This window comes from Leucoraja erinacea, chromosome 9 (assembly GCF_028641065.1).
Source record: "Leucoraja erinacea ecotype New England chromosome 9, Leri_hhj_1, whole genome shotgun sequence".
NCBI lineage: Eukaryota > Metazoa > Chordata > Chondrichthyes > Rajiformes > Rajidae > Leucoraja > Leucoraja erinaceus.
Genome location: NC_073385.1, coordinates 51,450,987 through 51,466,197, shown reverse-complemented (window position 1 = coordinate 51,466,197; position 15,211 = coordinate 51,450,987). Strand labels below are relative to the sequence as shown.

General features: G+C 44.0%; 1 long non-coding RNA gene across 1 annotated transcript; it reads left to right on the top strand.

Annotated features, from left to right (window-relative positions):
* The first annotated feature begins 1,146 nt into the window (after positions 1-1,146).
* Positions 1,147-3,514, top strand: LOC129699946 (uncharacterized). The gene is made up of 2 exons (XR_008723965.1): positions 1,147-3,290; positions 3,443-3,514. It is a non-coding gene; the product is annotated as an uncharacterized LOC129699946 (long non-coding RNA).
* Positions 3,515-15,211: the final 11,697 nt, after the last annotated feature.

Here is a 15,211-nt window from a genome sequence, read left to right as displayed (position 1 = left end):
AGGGGCGTTTAGAACTGGCTTCATACTGTGACCAAACGGTGCTTTTGAAGCCCTCGGTGTTACATTCTAAGCCGGTAGACGACCTTCTAAAATAATCGTAGTCTTTAAACATCCGATTTTATCAAATATTTGCAAATTGCCCGTGGATTATCCAGTGCACTGTGGCGGGGGGGGGATAGTGGGCTCAAGGACAGCTCGTGTGTTTCAGACTACAATTAGCCTGGAGATTAATGATTCCTACATGTGTTTCTTCAAGGAGTAAAGCTTTTTTTTTAACTAGCAAAGGAGGGGGTGGCATTTAATGAACTGGGAGAGTGCAATTTATCTCTCCATATGGGAATGGGTCAGCGAATGGTGTGAAATGGAAGGGTCTGTGTCAGCGAGGCACATATAGGAGAGATTGGATCTTGTTAATTATAGCGGGAAATTGGTAAAGGCTGCGCGTTATGAAGTGAGGATTGTAACAAACGGTAAAGATGCGTCCGGTTTTGCACCAACAAAAAGAAACGGTGAACAGGGCAGATTTCGTCCAGAGATTATCTCAAAACGTTGAGCGATTGCGCCCGCGATCTCAGTTTGAATACATTGTATAATTTGTCTCAGATCAAGTCGCTCCCCTGCTGCCAGACCACAACAAAAGTGGCTTGAATGCGTATAAACCCGAGCGAATACAAATATATATCTGCTGGAAAAAAAATCTTTCTCATACAAACCCTACACCCCCCACATCCCAAAGATAAAAGGAACCCTTGGATCGTAGACATATTCGCTTGTTTACCCCGGGAACATTATAAAATACTATGATTGCGGGCAGAATCTGGACCGACATTCAACACTGACAAAAAAGTTGCATTTCGTTACTGCAAGCTTTCTTCCCAGTGTCTAGTTGTACAACATTAGATGCATTAATTTAATCTAGTAGTAGGCAGTCTGTTGGATATTCCGAACACCCTTTGCTATCCCAGTCGCCAGCCATTGCCACATTTCCCATCTCATCTCAAGAGTGCACTCTTTAAGGTTATGGCCTCCAACAAATTGGTCGCTGTCGATTTCCCTTAGCGTTTTCCGCATTTCTCCAGCACGCGGAGAAACCTCACACCAAAGCCGCGGCCGCAATGCAAAAACAAAAACACAAAGTTAGCTTGAAATGTTTACTTTCCAGCTGTCAAAAGCACTTTTTTTTACAAAACGCACATTTTCGCCCCGCGGACTTTTTCACAGAAAAGGCTTGGGCGTATTACCCGTCCTTCAAGTGGGTACGAATTAACCGCACCCCCGAGGAGCACAGGGTTTATTTGTCCCAGAGGACCGACCAGCCGTGGTTGTTGATGCAGGTGTACAAACAATGTTGTCATTGCAATCAATCGTCCAGATTTGCAGCAGGTTCGGTGCTCCTCCGGGCAGCTCCTTCTTGCTCCACATTTAACTGTGTAACTAAATAAATAATAGGTGGAAGATAGACATAAGAGAGCTGGAGTAACTCAGCGGGACAGGGAGCATCTCTGGAGAGAAGGAATGGGTGACGTTTCGGGTCGAGCCCCTTGGCTCTGGAAGGTTACATCGCATGGGATCCAGGGAGAACCAGCTAAGCCGGCTTGGTGGAGTGTATGGGAGGTTGTTCTTGGGACTGGAAGTCCATAACCAGTGATGTGCCTCAGGGAAGATAGACACAAAAATACTGGAGTAACTCAGCGAGTTTCTCTGGAGAAAAGGAATAGGTTTTCGGGTCGTGGCCCTTCATCAGGCTGAAGGGTTCCAGTCTGATGCTACTTAATCAGCATCTGCAAATCCTTCTTTACACAATGAGCCTCGGGGATCCGTGCTGAGCCTATTGGTTTTGGTCATCTGTATTAACGATTTGGGTGAGGATGTACAAGGCTTGGTTAGTAAAGTTGTCACTAAAATAAGTGGTATCGCTAACAGTGAAGATGGCCACCAATAATTACAATGGGATCTTGATCAGCTGGGTAAGTGGACCGAGGAAGAGCGAACGGAGTTTAATTCAGATAAGTACTAGGTGTTGATTTTGGGGAAGTTAACACAGGGCAGGTGGACTTTAGTGCCATGGGGAGTGTCATAGAACAGAGGGACCAAGTAGTGCATAGTTCCCTGGAAGAGGCATCACAGACAGAGTGGCAAAGGAAAAAATGAGAACAATCGAGGTATTGAATACAGGAGTTGGGATGCAATGCTATAGTTGTGCCTGATATCGGTAAGGAACCATTTGGAGTATTGTGTTCAGTTTTGGTCACCCAACTATAGGAAGGATGTTGTTCAGCTGTAAATAGTCCAGAAAATATTTACGAGGATGGTGCCAGGACTCCAGGGACTGGGTTGTGGGAGAGGTTTGGCAGGCTGAGACTTTATTCCTTGGAGGTGGGAGATTGAGGGATATTCTTATATCACGAGGGACGGAAATAGGATAGAAACATAGCAAAATGGGTGCAGGAGTAGGCCACTCGGCCCTTCGAGCCAACATTGCCATTCAATATGATCATGACTGGTATCTAAAATCCGTTCCTGCATTTTCCCCATATCCCTTGATTCCTTTAGCCCTAAGAGCTAAATATAACCCTCTCATGAAAACATCCAGTGAATTGGCAGAGAATTGCACAGATTCACAACTCTCCCAACATCGGGAACATTTTTCCTGCAATGATGAATGCACACAGTCTTTGCCCCCAGAGTTGGGAAAGTAAGAACTAGTGGACATAGTTTTAAGGTGACAGGGGGAATATATAACAAGAACCTGAGGTTCAACGTTGTCACTCAGAGGTGGTGTTTATATGGATGGGATGCCAAATGAATTGTTTGAGGTTGGTATCATAACAACATTTAAAATACATTTGGACAGGTACATAAATAGAAAAGGTTTAGAGGAATAAGGGTCAAATGAGGGCAAGTGGGACTAGCTCAGATGGATATCTTGGTCAGCATGGACGAGTGGGTCTGAAGAGCCTGTTTCAGCGGTATGTGTCTAATTATGCAATACATATGTGCCCGCGTTTAGATATTTTTGAAGTACTTTCGCCCTTGCAACGCAAGAACATCTGCTTTCAATTTAAGGTGCCACAATTTGTTTTATGTTATTTGCGTTGCCATGGGGACGTTTAATGACTTAACTTTTTTTTTACACCTTTAGTATGAACAGCTCTTGTCCAGGACCTCATAGTAAAGGAGAGCCCACTGTATTTGCTCGAGTAATCAATTTATTAATGCGACGAGTGTGCAGTGTTTGCAATGAATTAGACCGTGGAGGATTTACTGTTCCTGCTAACATCAAACCTTGGGTAAATTGTGATTCGTTTCATTGCTGTGATGCATTAATACTGGCATGCAAGATTACCTATTTACTTAACAAATTAACCCTGCTTGTTAAAAAAAACAGACCTAAATCAGCCAATCAATTAAAAATAAAATCAATTTCTGTTTTATTTCAAAGGTGTTTTACGAGGTATCATTACCGAATCCGCGAATACCTTGCAATTGTTATTAAAGGAATTCAATATCACCACCGAAGACTAAAGAGCCGCTACTGACTTCTTTGGCAGAATGTCCGCGACTGCTATATAAAATAGCAAATCCTACTCACTCTGTTCTTTAGCAAAATCCTTTCATTTAAAAAAAAAAGTGGCGAAGAGGCCACGATTTGCATCACTTCGATGTGCAAAATCTAAGGCTGTATTTTATATATACATCCACACAGACACAACTGCGATACCACGTGCAGAGTTTTATTTTACTGTTAGTCGGGATAACTTTTAGTTGTGACTTCCACAGAGATTAATTTGGCGGAGAACGGGGATCAACTGTTTGCTTTGGGGTTTAAAAAGGGATTATTTTTGTTAACTTGCGGGCAATAGGCTAAGATAAGTATTTGCACAAGAGACAGAGGACGAGATGGAACAGTATAAAATGCTCAATGTATAATCCTCCCCAGTATTACAGCTACAAATACCCACCCCCTCCCCATTGACCGGTTCAACCCCCTCCACTGCACAGCTGATGAGGTGTGAGGTGGACAGAGACCGTCTAAGCTTTGTTCATTTCTACCGGGGAATGAAAGGGATCGCTTCTTTCTGTCGAGTGTGAATGTTCGCCAAGTTCTGAAGCTAGCACTCGGTGTTGACATAAATCGATTTGAGGAACGGGTCATCGGTAAAAAATGAAACTCGTGTGAAAGTTCCTCCCTCGCGGGACAAGCCGGTCGCCTTCAATGCGGCACACCTGCACCCGCTATTCTTCTCCACTGTTTACACTGTCATACGAAATTAATTCTTTACTATTCGGGCCATTGAGGGTCGCCTTCATTGTACAGAGCGGCCCGCGGCTCGACCCCATCGGGAGCTCTTGTGCCGGCTTAATTGAGCGTCCGGCGTTTTATTAAGCTAGTGTGTGGGAGATGGGAGGTTTGGAGGTCCGGGAGAGGGAGAGCTTGTAGCTCTGAGAGAGGGAGGGAGAGGAACAGGGAGAGGAGAGGTTTGGAGCTCCGGGAGTGAAAGGGAGAAGGGAAGGGAGGGGAAGTTTGTAGCTCTGGGAGAGGGAGGGAGAGGAACAGGGAGAGGAGAGGGTTGGAGCTCCGGGAGTGAAAGGGAGAAGGGAAGGGAGGGGAGGGGAAGTTTGTAGCTCTGGGAGAGAGAGAGGTGGGGCTTAGAGTTGCCGGATTCACACTGACTGCTGCCCAAGCCCCTTTCCCCACGACCCTATCCACACCCTTGCACACATATGTACCCCACCCCCACCCCACCAATAGTCCAGTGAAGAAGGTCCCGACCCAAAACGGTTCCAATCCATTCCCTCCACAGAGGCTGGTTGAGTTGCTCCAGCACGGCGTTTTGCTCAAGATTCCAGCATATGAGGTTCTTTGTCTCTCAGTCTCTTGTTGCTCCCTGGGATTGCCATTCTTCGTGTGTCGTATTGCTTAACTAGCCCCAGTTTGCTACAAGCTTTGTTCTAATTGACTTGAAACTTCCTCCCACATCCCTCTCTACAGATGCTACCTGATCTGCCCAGCATTCCCAGCATCTTCTATCTATCATGGTGACATTCCTGCAGCTGTTTTTGAGATTTTCAAGCAACTGCATTTAGTTTGTACAGAGATAGGTCTACAGCACAGAAACGGGTCCTTCGGCCCACAAACGTGCTGAGCACGACGACAAGATAAACTAATCTAATTCGCCTGCACATGATCCCTATTTCTTCATGCCCTGAAAATTCACGTGCCTATTTAAAACATTCTTAAACGCCTCTATCATATTTGGTTCCAACGCTGCCCCTAGCTGCACATTCCAAGCACCTCAGTGTAAAAAAAAATGTCATTTAAGCGCTGGCACTCTCACCTTAAAGCCATGATATAAACAATAGGTGTGGAGTAGGCCATTCGGCCCCTCGAGCCAGCACCACCATTCACTGTGATCAAGGCTGATCATCCACAATCAGTACCCCGTTCCTGCCTTCTCACCATATCCCCAGACTCCACTATCTTTAAGAGCTCTATCTACCTCTCCCTTGAAAGCATCCAGAGAATTGACCTCCACTGCCTTCTGACGCTGAGAATTCCACAGATTCACAACTCTCTGGGTGAAATTGTTTTTCCTCATCTCCGTTCTAAATGGCCTATCCCTTATTCTTAAATTGTGGCCCCTGGTTCTGGACTCCCCCAACATCAGGCACATGTTTCCTGTCTCTAGCGTGTTCAATCCCTTAATAATCTTATATGTTTCAATAAAATCCCTTCTCATCCTAAATTGCAGAGTATACAAGCCCAGCCACTCCATTCTATCAACATATGACAGTCCAGCCATCCCGGCAATTAACCTTGTGACCCTACGCTGCACTCCCTCAATAGCAAGAATGTCCTTCCTCAAATTTGGGGACCAAAACTGCAGGGCCCTGTACAACTGCAGAAGGACCTCTTTGCTCCTACACTCAACTCCTCTTGTTATGAAGGCCAACATGCCATTAGCTTTTTTCACTGCCTGCTGTATCTGCATGCTTACCTTCAGTGACTGATGAACAAGGACCCCCAGATCTCTGATGTTCCCACCCTGGGAAAAAAGATTCTGACCATCTACCCTATCTATGCCTCTCACAATTTTATATGCTGCCCTCAACCTCTAGTGTTATAGAGAAAACAATCCAAGTCTGCTCAGTGTAGACACACGGAATTTTGCGCAGAACACCAAGTGTTCGACCAACTCAGTGGGTTAGGATGCTGCTTGGCCTGCTGAGTTACTCCAGCACCTTGTGCTCTGCCCAAATTTGTCCAACCTCTCATTATAGCTAATACCCTCTCATAGCCAATACCTTGACCTTATTATTTAAAATATATTTATTATTTGTTTTCTTTTTTAAATATCTGATGCAAAAATATGTTGGAAACGCTTTAGCATTCCAATAGAATATAATGGAAAGAGAAAGTAAACCATTTAGTTTAATGTTTCCACCGTGCTTTAAACACTGGCAGTATTTTGTTTCTACTTTTACTGTGCAGTTTTTTCCCAGTCCCTGGAGGCAAATTCCCTTTAGTTCTGTAAACAAGCCTTTGCATTTGACCATTATTTGTCATCACAATCTAGTAAATATTTTGTTTAAAAAATACATCCATTTAAATATTTTTCCCTCTACAAATAATGTGGCCATAATACGAAAGGTTGTTAGGTTTTAACCCCCCCCCCCCACCCCCCACCCCCCCAAATTAAAATATTTATTTCCCCAATCCCCCCAATACCCCCCCCCCACACCACCACCCCAACCCCCCCACCACCCCCCCCCCCCCCATTTAATAACCCATGCCCCCCCCCCCCCCCCCCCCCCCCCCCCCCCGCACTTCCAAGATTTTGGGATATCAAGTACAGTACCTGACATTAACAGCTTGATGGCAAATCCCCCCCCCCCCCCGCTATTATTAAGAAATGGTGTGTTACGCAACTGTCACGCCTTTGACCCCCCCCCCCCCCCCCCCCCCACCCCCCCCCCCCCCCCCCCCCCCCCCCCCCCCCCCCCCCCCCCCCCCCCTTCCCCCCACCCAGATTTTGGGATTCAAGATTTTGGCCGATATCAAGTACAGTACCTGACATTAACAGCTTGATGGCAAATCCTTTTTGTGCTATTATTAAGAAATGGTGTGTTACGCACTGAGGGGGAAGAAATGTTCACGCTACTTGACAAGAAACGTTGGGATGGACTGTACACGCTATGAACTATTTGACAATCCAGTGACTAATTATATAGGTTAATGCAACAACCATTTTGAAAGAACACTTCTCAGAATAAAGGGACGTACCTTTACAAAAGAGATGAGGTGGGATTTCTTTAGTCAGAGGGCAGTGAATCGGTGGAATTCATTGCCACAGATAGCTGTGGTGGTCAAGTCAATGGATATTTTTCAACAGAGATTGAAAGATTCTTGGGTGTCGGGGTTTATGGGGAGAAGGCAGTTGAATGGGGTTGAGAGGGAACGATAGATCACCCATGATTGAATGGCGGAGTAGACTTGATGGGCCAAATGGCCTAATTCTGTTTCTATAATTTATGAACCTCAAAGAAGCAATGTCCTTGTTTCGATGACATAGTTTGAGGAGGAAATTATAAAGTCTTGAGTCATAGAGCACAGAAACACCCCTGCAACCCATCATGTCCAACACCATGCAAGGAGAACATTCTGATCTTCTTTAGCAAGTGCCAGCGATATTTAATATCCACCAGAAGGCAAAGTATCAGTTAATTAATTAGTCTGGAGGTCAGTGCAGTCAAGCAGTTCAGCATTGAACCACAAGTCACTACTTCCCCTGGAGCTGCAAGGTACTGATTCATTTGAGGCAGTCCCTCAGATCAAAGATGACTTAGTACAGACACCCAAGATAGATACAAAAAACTGGAGTAACTTAGCAGGACAGGCAGCATCTCTGGAGAAAAGGAATAGGTGATGTTTTGGTGTGAGACCCTTCTTCAGACAGAGAGTCAGGGATGAAGAAGACTAGAGGTATGGAACACATTAATGAAAAAAAATGAAATGAAATGAAATGATTCAATTTATTGTCATTGTCAGTGTACAGTACAGAGACAACGAAATGCATTTTTAGCATCTCCCTTGAAAGGGAGACACAGGGCGTCGCGGTGTGCCCGCGCCTGCCGCCATTCCATTACAGGCAAAGGTGGGTGAAGTGTCTTGCCCAAGGACACAACAACAGTATGCACTCCAAGCGGGATTTGAACCGGCTACCTTCCGGTCGCCAGCCGAACTCTTAGCCCATTGTGCTATCTGTCGCCTTAGAGATTCACAATGGGGGAGCAGCGAGAGAGGGTGTTGCAGAACTCCCATCAGAGAGAGGAGGAGAACTTCTTCAAAGTCAGCATACCTTGAGGGGATTTGGCAGTGGAGCAGAAAAAATGTGTAGGAAGAAAGCAGCAGATGCTGGTTTACACCAAAGATAGACACAGAATGCTGGAATGTCTCAGTGGGACAGGCAGCATTTCTAGAGAGAAGGAATAGGTAACGTATCGGGTCGAGACCCTTCTTCAGACTGAGAATCGGGAGAGAGAAACTAGAGGTAAGAAGAGGTACAGAACTTTGAGAATAATTTCTTCAAAATAGGCATACCTTGAGGAGATTTCACGGAGAGCAGACAAAATGTGTAGGATGGAACCCCCCAGAATTTATAAGAACTGTCTGTCAGCTAATTTCTCAGTAAGTCAGAAACATCCATTTTATATAGTAACCTGTATCACAATATAATTATTTCATTACACAAAATACCCCAACATTACACAATTAATCTAATGGAATGCATGTATTGTATCCACTCACTAATGAATGCTATGAAACATATTATTAGTCGCTTGAAAAATGCTTCCAAAATGTATGGGAAAACTTAACGAAATGTTGGATTTCTGTATGTCATGCCATTCAAAATCCATTCCACTAGTGTGAGTTCAGAATGCACCCAGGACACATAATATAAATTGACCACAAATATTCAAATCTTGAAGCGGAGCTATTTCTTGCAGATAACTAGGAATTTGCCAAGGATAAAATCCATGACAATATAGATATCTATTCCAGAACAACAAACTTTGATATTTGGAGCCAATAGGGACTGCATATCTGGAATCCTGGGCAAACACAAACTGCTGACAAGATTCAGTTAGCCATGTATAAAATAAAATGGACAGATGACGTTTCGGGTCAGGATCCATCTTCTGAAGAAGGGTTCCGACCCGAAATGTCGCCCATCATTTTTCCCCAGAGATGCTGTCTGACCCGCTGAGTTACTTCAGCATTTTGTGTCTATCCATCGTCAGATTGATTGTTTGAAAGTTTGAAATGTTCCTGAATTTACAAGTAGATCTGTTTCAGTTATAGAAATACTCATTCCGCAATCCTGATCTGCAAATATATTGCTGGCCCTTCATCGTTAGTCATACAGTCATACAGCGTGGAAACACATCCCTCGGCCCAACTTGCCCACACCGTCCAACATGTCTCATCTATACTAGTCCCACCTGCCTGCGTTTGGCCCATATCCTTCTAAACCAGTCCTATCCGTGTACCTGTCTAAATGTTTCTTAAACGTTGCAACAGTATCTGCCTCAACTACCTCCTCCGGCAGTTCGTTCCATACACCCACCACCCTTTGTGTGAAAGAGTTATCCCTCAGGTTCCTATTAAATAGGTTTAAGGTGAGGGGGGGAAATTTAATAGGATGAGAGGGATAGACAGAGTTGATGTGGACAAGCTTTTCCCTTTGAGAATAGGGAAGATTCAAACAAGAGGACATGACTTCAGAATTAAGGGACAGAAGTTTAGGGGTAATATGAGGGGGAACTTCTTTACGCAGAGAGTGGTGGCGGTGTGGAATGAGCTCCCAGTGGAAGTGGTGGAGGCAGGTTCATTGGTATCATTTAAAAATAAATTGGATAGGCATATGGATAAGAAGGGAATGGAGGGTTATGGTACGAGTGCAGGCAGGTGGGACTAAGGGGAAAAAAAATTTTGTTCGGCATGGACTTGTAGGGCCGAGATGGCCTGTTTCCGTGCTGTAATTGTTATATGGTTATATGGTTATATGTCCTCTGGTTCTCGATTCCCCTACTCTGGGCAAGAGACTCTGTGCATCTACTACGTTCCTGGGTCTAAATCCTGGATCATCCTACTGAACATCAGAAAGGTTTGCAGCAGTTTAAAGGGGTAGCTACCAAAGATAGTCAGCATTAGACAATAAATGCTAAGGACGGAACTGCAGATGCTGCTTTACACCGAAAATAGACACAAAATGCTGCCAATCTCAATAGTAACACAAGAAAAAAAAAATGAGTATCAAGCTTCAGAGTGTGCCCAGGTCTATCTTATCTCAATCTCAGTCTGTGCAATTTATTTTGTATTATCTCAATCTGTGCAAGTGTTAAAATCAGATAAGTAACCTCCAGAAAGCTTGATTGCATATTCCTAACGGCGGCACGTTAAGAGTTAAACGTCTGAATTACTTTTTCTTTGTGACTAAATCAACATACAATTTTGATTTTCAGCAGTCACTCTAAAGTATTTGTACGGTTTTGCTCGGGCTTTTATCGCCTGGTGCCAATTCCCCACTTCTCACCCCATGAAATCTGTTTCGCATATATTTCTAATAAATGCTTACAGCCTCTTTTGTAAATTAATGGCCTGAGTTTGCTCTCAAGCTTCATTGAAAATGTAACAATCAATTTGCACACACAACAGCCCCTTTGATATGATATAACCACTGCTGTATGTGAGGAATAAGGAGAGAGGGAAACCTAAACACACTAATCTTTTCCTCCCTCCTGTTTATTTGTATATTTAGCCTTCGTGACATTTATTCCCTTCCTCCCCATTCCAAAAGGTGTTGATTCTTGCTATACATTTCCCTGGATAACACAGTAGTGGGTTCTGGACTCCAACAGCCAAGTTTACATCACTACTCTGGGTCATATTCTATAGATCAACACCCCTGTGAACGCAGCACAGTCTTCCTGCTCTGTTAGACCCAATTGATCAACGGAGCCACAGGGGATGGAGTTCTCAGCTGCTTTCTTTAGTTCAGTTCAGTTCAGTTTAGTTTATTGTCACATGTCCCGAGGTACAGTGAAAAGCCTTTGTCGCGTGCTATCCAGCACAATTTTAATATTGTAAACCAAGGGAGCATAGAGAGTGAAATTACGATCATGAGTAACTTGGAGGGATTTGTCGTACACCCAGTACATACTGTTTCTGTCCTGTAAGTGTTAACACTGGGAATGAGCACAAAAACTAAAGGGAGGAGGGATTTGTAAACTTATGATGTTACCCTCAATAATGATAATGATGCTCATACCGTCTAGGAGTAGAATTATGCCATTTGGTCCATCACGTCCACTCTGCCATTCAACCATGGCTGATCTATCTTTCCCACTCGAACCCATTCTCCTGCCTTCTCCCCACAATCCCTGACACCCCTGTAAAATAGACTGCATGGGATCACTTCTACATTCCAACTGATGTTCAGTTCCACATATGTGGAATTGAAGATTGGGAAAGATGTGTAATGACTGGCCATGCCAGTCGCACCCGCCTTAACATGGTTATCCATTAACTCCTTTCCCAGGTTTCAGAGTATATTAATCAAGGCACGTCAACATGTTTGTTTGGCCAGTGGGCGGGAAAACAAAACCAATGGAGGCCAGGAAAGGTCAAAATGTACAAACAAAACGCATGTCCGCAAGGAAGGACAGCTAAAGGGCACAAGATGGGTGGATATTGTCGAAAGGACAGTTGCCAGATTCTTTGAGAAATCCTAGGCAAAGGGCCAAACCACTGTTCAGGCCTCTAAAGTTAAAGGAGCAGAGGAGAAGATGATTAGATGATGCCAAGCATGTAGGCCACAGAAGTAAAAGGAGACAGCTATACTTTCCAGTTTATCCAAGATTTAATGCAACTTGCCCTCTGTTCATGAATAGTTTACAAGTGCTAGATTCTTTCTGGCAAGGGAAAGAAGAACGTTCTCTTTAATATATTTATCTTTGGCTTGAAGCAAAAACATCTCTGAAAAACCATGGCTTTGGTTGCCAAACAAAAGAGTGTCATCAGCAGTGTGTTATTTTTACAGTTAGTTTCTGCACGTGTGAGGAAAGCATAAATCTTGTGTCCTGTTTGAGTTCACATGTCTCGGAAAATCAAGAGATAATTGTATTGGGTAATATTTCATTTTAAAACTTTTCAAACTGAACATGATTCGGTGGAAAAGAAAATACATCACCAACCCCATATACTGTAGTTTTATTTCTTTAGATTTTAGACTTTACTACCTACCTCATTGGTGACCCTCAGACTATCCTTAATCAGCAATTAGTGAGCTTTACGATACACAAACGTTATTCCTTTATCATGTATCTATGCACTGTAATGGCTCGATTGTAATCATGTATTGTCTTTGTGCTGACTGACTGGATAGCACACAACAAAGGGCTTCACCGTACCTCGGTACACATGACAATAAACTAAACTAAACTAAACTTTAGAGATGCAGCGTGGAAACAGGACCTTCGGCCCACTGAGTCCGTGCCGACCAGCGATCACTCCGTACACTAGCACTATGCTGCACACGAGGGACAATTTACAATTTTTTTTTACTGAAGCCAATCAACTTATGGACCTGCACGTTTTTGGAAGGTGGGAAGAAACCGGAACACCCGGAGAAAACCCACGCAGTCACAGGGAGAACATGCAAACTCCATACAGACAGCACCCGTAGTCAGGATTGAACCCGGGACTCTAGCGCTGTAAGGTAGCAACTCCAGAGCTGTGCCACTGTGCCGCCCACTTATTTCTATTGTCGCATGGAGTTTACAGAGATTAAATTAACATGCACCAAGCCTAATATCTTGCCTCGTATGGTTTGGGACTCTAACGTTCTACTTCAGTCTGCTATTTTTCACTTCCAGCAGACAAATGTGATTCTACTCCCAAACAATAGCAATGAAAGGTACTCATGCGCTGACTGTTCAGGTGAGAAAGCAAATTGAGTGTGATCTGTTCTCACTCTGATTCCCATTGTCAGCAGCCCTTTGCAGTTAAGGTTGCCTTGCTTCCATTCCGCTGCACTGCATGTTCAGAAATGACCGACGAGGCTGGTGAAGAACCTGTAGAGTCTGCCCCAAGTAGGACAAGAGGTGCCTAACAAGGCAGGCACTGAACACCCCTTCCAACGAAGACTGTCAGGGGTGTCAGGGGTTATAGGATGAAGGCAGGAGAATTGGGTTAGGAGGGAGAGATAGATCAGCCATGACTTGAAGGGCCAAATGGCCTAATTCTGCTCCTGTCACAAGATCTTCTGACCTTATGGCTGCTCAATGTGCTCAGTCCATTCCTGAATGATGCTTCTCCATTTTGGGCAGTCACGGACCAGGAATTCCCATGATTTGTTGGGGATCTTATCCTTCTGAAGGATTCCATACATTGCTCCTTTAGCTAGGAATCCCTTGTCCTGATGGACCTTCAATTGAAGTGCTTTGGGAGCCAGATGTCACACGTGTGAGTGACATACCTGTGCATGCCAAAAATGGTGCCGCCCGCATGTGTAATGTATGCAAAATGAATTTCACTGTGCAGTTGCACATGTGACAAATAACGCACTATTGCCTACCTGATGGCCCAGTTGCCAAAAACATCAATTCCCCTTCCAATTCCCACATTGTCCTTTCTGTACTAGGCCTCCCCCATTGTCAGAGTGAGGCTAATCGCAAATTGGAGGAACAGCATCTCATATTTCGCTTGGGCAGCTTGCAACCCAGTGGTATGAATCTTAATTCAAGTAACCCCTTGCACTCCGTCTCTCTCTCCATCCCTCCTGCAGCCATCGCACCAGGTAACCGTTCTCACCCAGTAAACAGCCAACAATGGCCTGTTTCCTTTATCATAGTTACTTTTTTGCATATCTTCAATTCATTTGATCTATATCTCTCTACATCACCGTCTATATCTCTTGTTTCCCTTTCCCCTGACTAGTCTGAAGAAGGGTCTCGACCCGAAACGTCACCCACTCCTTCTCTCCAGAGCCTGTCTCGCTGGGTTACTGCAACATTTTGTGTCTTTCTTCGGTTTAAACCGGCATCTGCAGTTCTTTCCTACACATTGACTTTTGACTTTTGTCTGTCAAAGCTATCTGGGAAAATGATGTTGGAGACAATGGTCTGGGAGAGGGCGGTTTGCTAATCCAGTAGATTAATAGAATTTTACAGAGAAATTTGTCTCGTAGATTAGCTTCACTTTGGGCAAAAGATTGTTGTGTCCTGTCCTAACTGGCACAACATTGCTCAGGACGATTAGGTTGCCTCCCTCTGAGACAAAGGTTTCTCAAGGCCAGCAGCAACTACAGGGAGGAGGGTGAAGAGACGATATTTCGGGTTGGGACCCTTCTTCAAACTGACGTCTGAGTCATACCACCACAGTGTTTTATAGAAGAAGAAATATCCAAGTTAGCCAGCGATTCAAACGGTAGGTATTCCAAGCAGAGTAAGTGGAAGAAAATACTAAAAAGCAATATCAAAAGAGTAAATAAACAGAAACATGTAAAGATGTAACATTTGAACTTTGTTTCCATGAGAGTCCTAGCTCAAATGGTGATGAACTATGTACTGGTGATTCAAAGCTGTATATAGATCATGTAACAGACTGCAAGAGATAATTGTTAAAAGGTTTAACAAAAATGCTGGAACTTTATATCTGAAGGACTACAATTGTAGAGTTAACCACAGCTATACAAAGCCTTGCTTAGATCATCTCTAGCTTATTGTGAACATATCGTGGCACCAAGGTTTAGGAAATATATTGGAAAGCAAACTGAGTCAAATTTCCAGAATGACGCCTGGAATTAATTGTAAGAAGAGATTGCACAAACGAGGGTTTAATTTCCTGGAGTACAGAAAGACTACAAAACCCAGATAGGACATATAAAGAAACCATTTCTGCTGCTTGTTCAATGTTAGACCCCAGGGCATAGTTTAACATCAGAGGCAGGCCTTGCCGAAGTGGAGAGAGGAAATCGCATGTGCGCAAGAGGGTGATGGAAGATTCAATGCTCCCCACAAACGATAATTGATACAGAATCAGTTGCTAATTTTAAATCCAAGATTGATAAATTCTTATTAGCGGGTTCCAGTGGAATATGGAGCAAGAAAGGGGAATTTGTCACAAATCAACCACGATCGGTTGAAC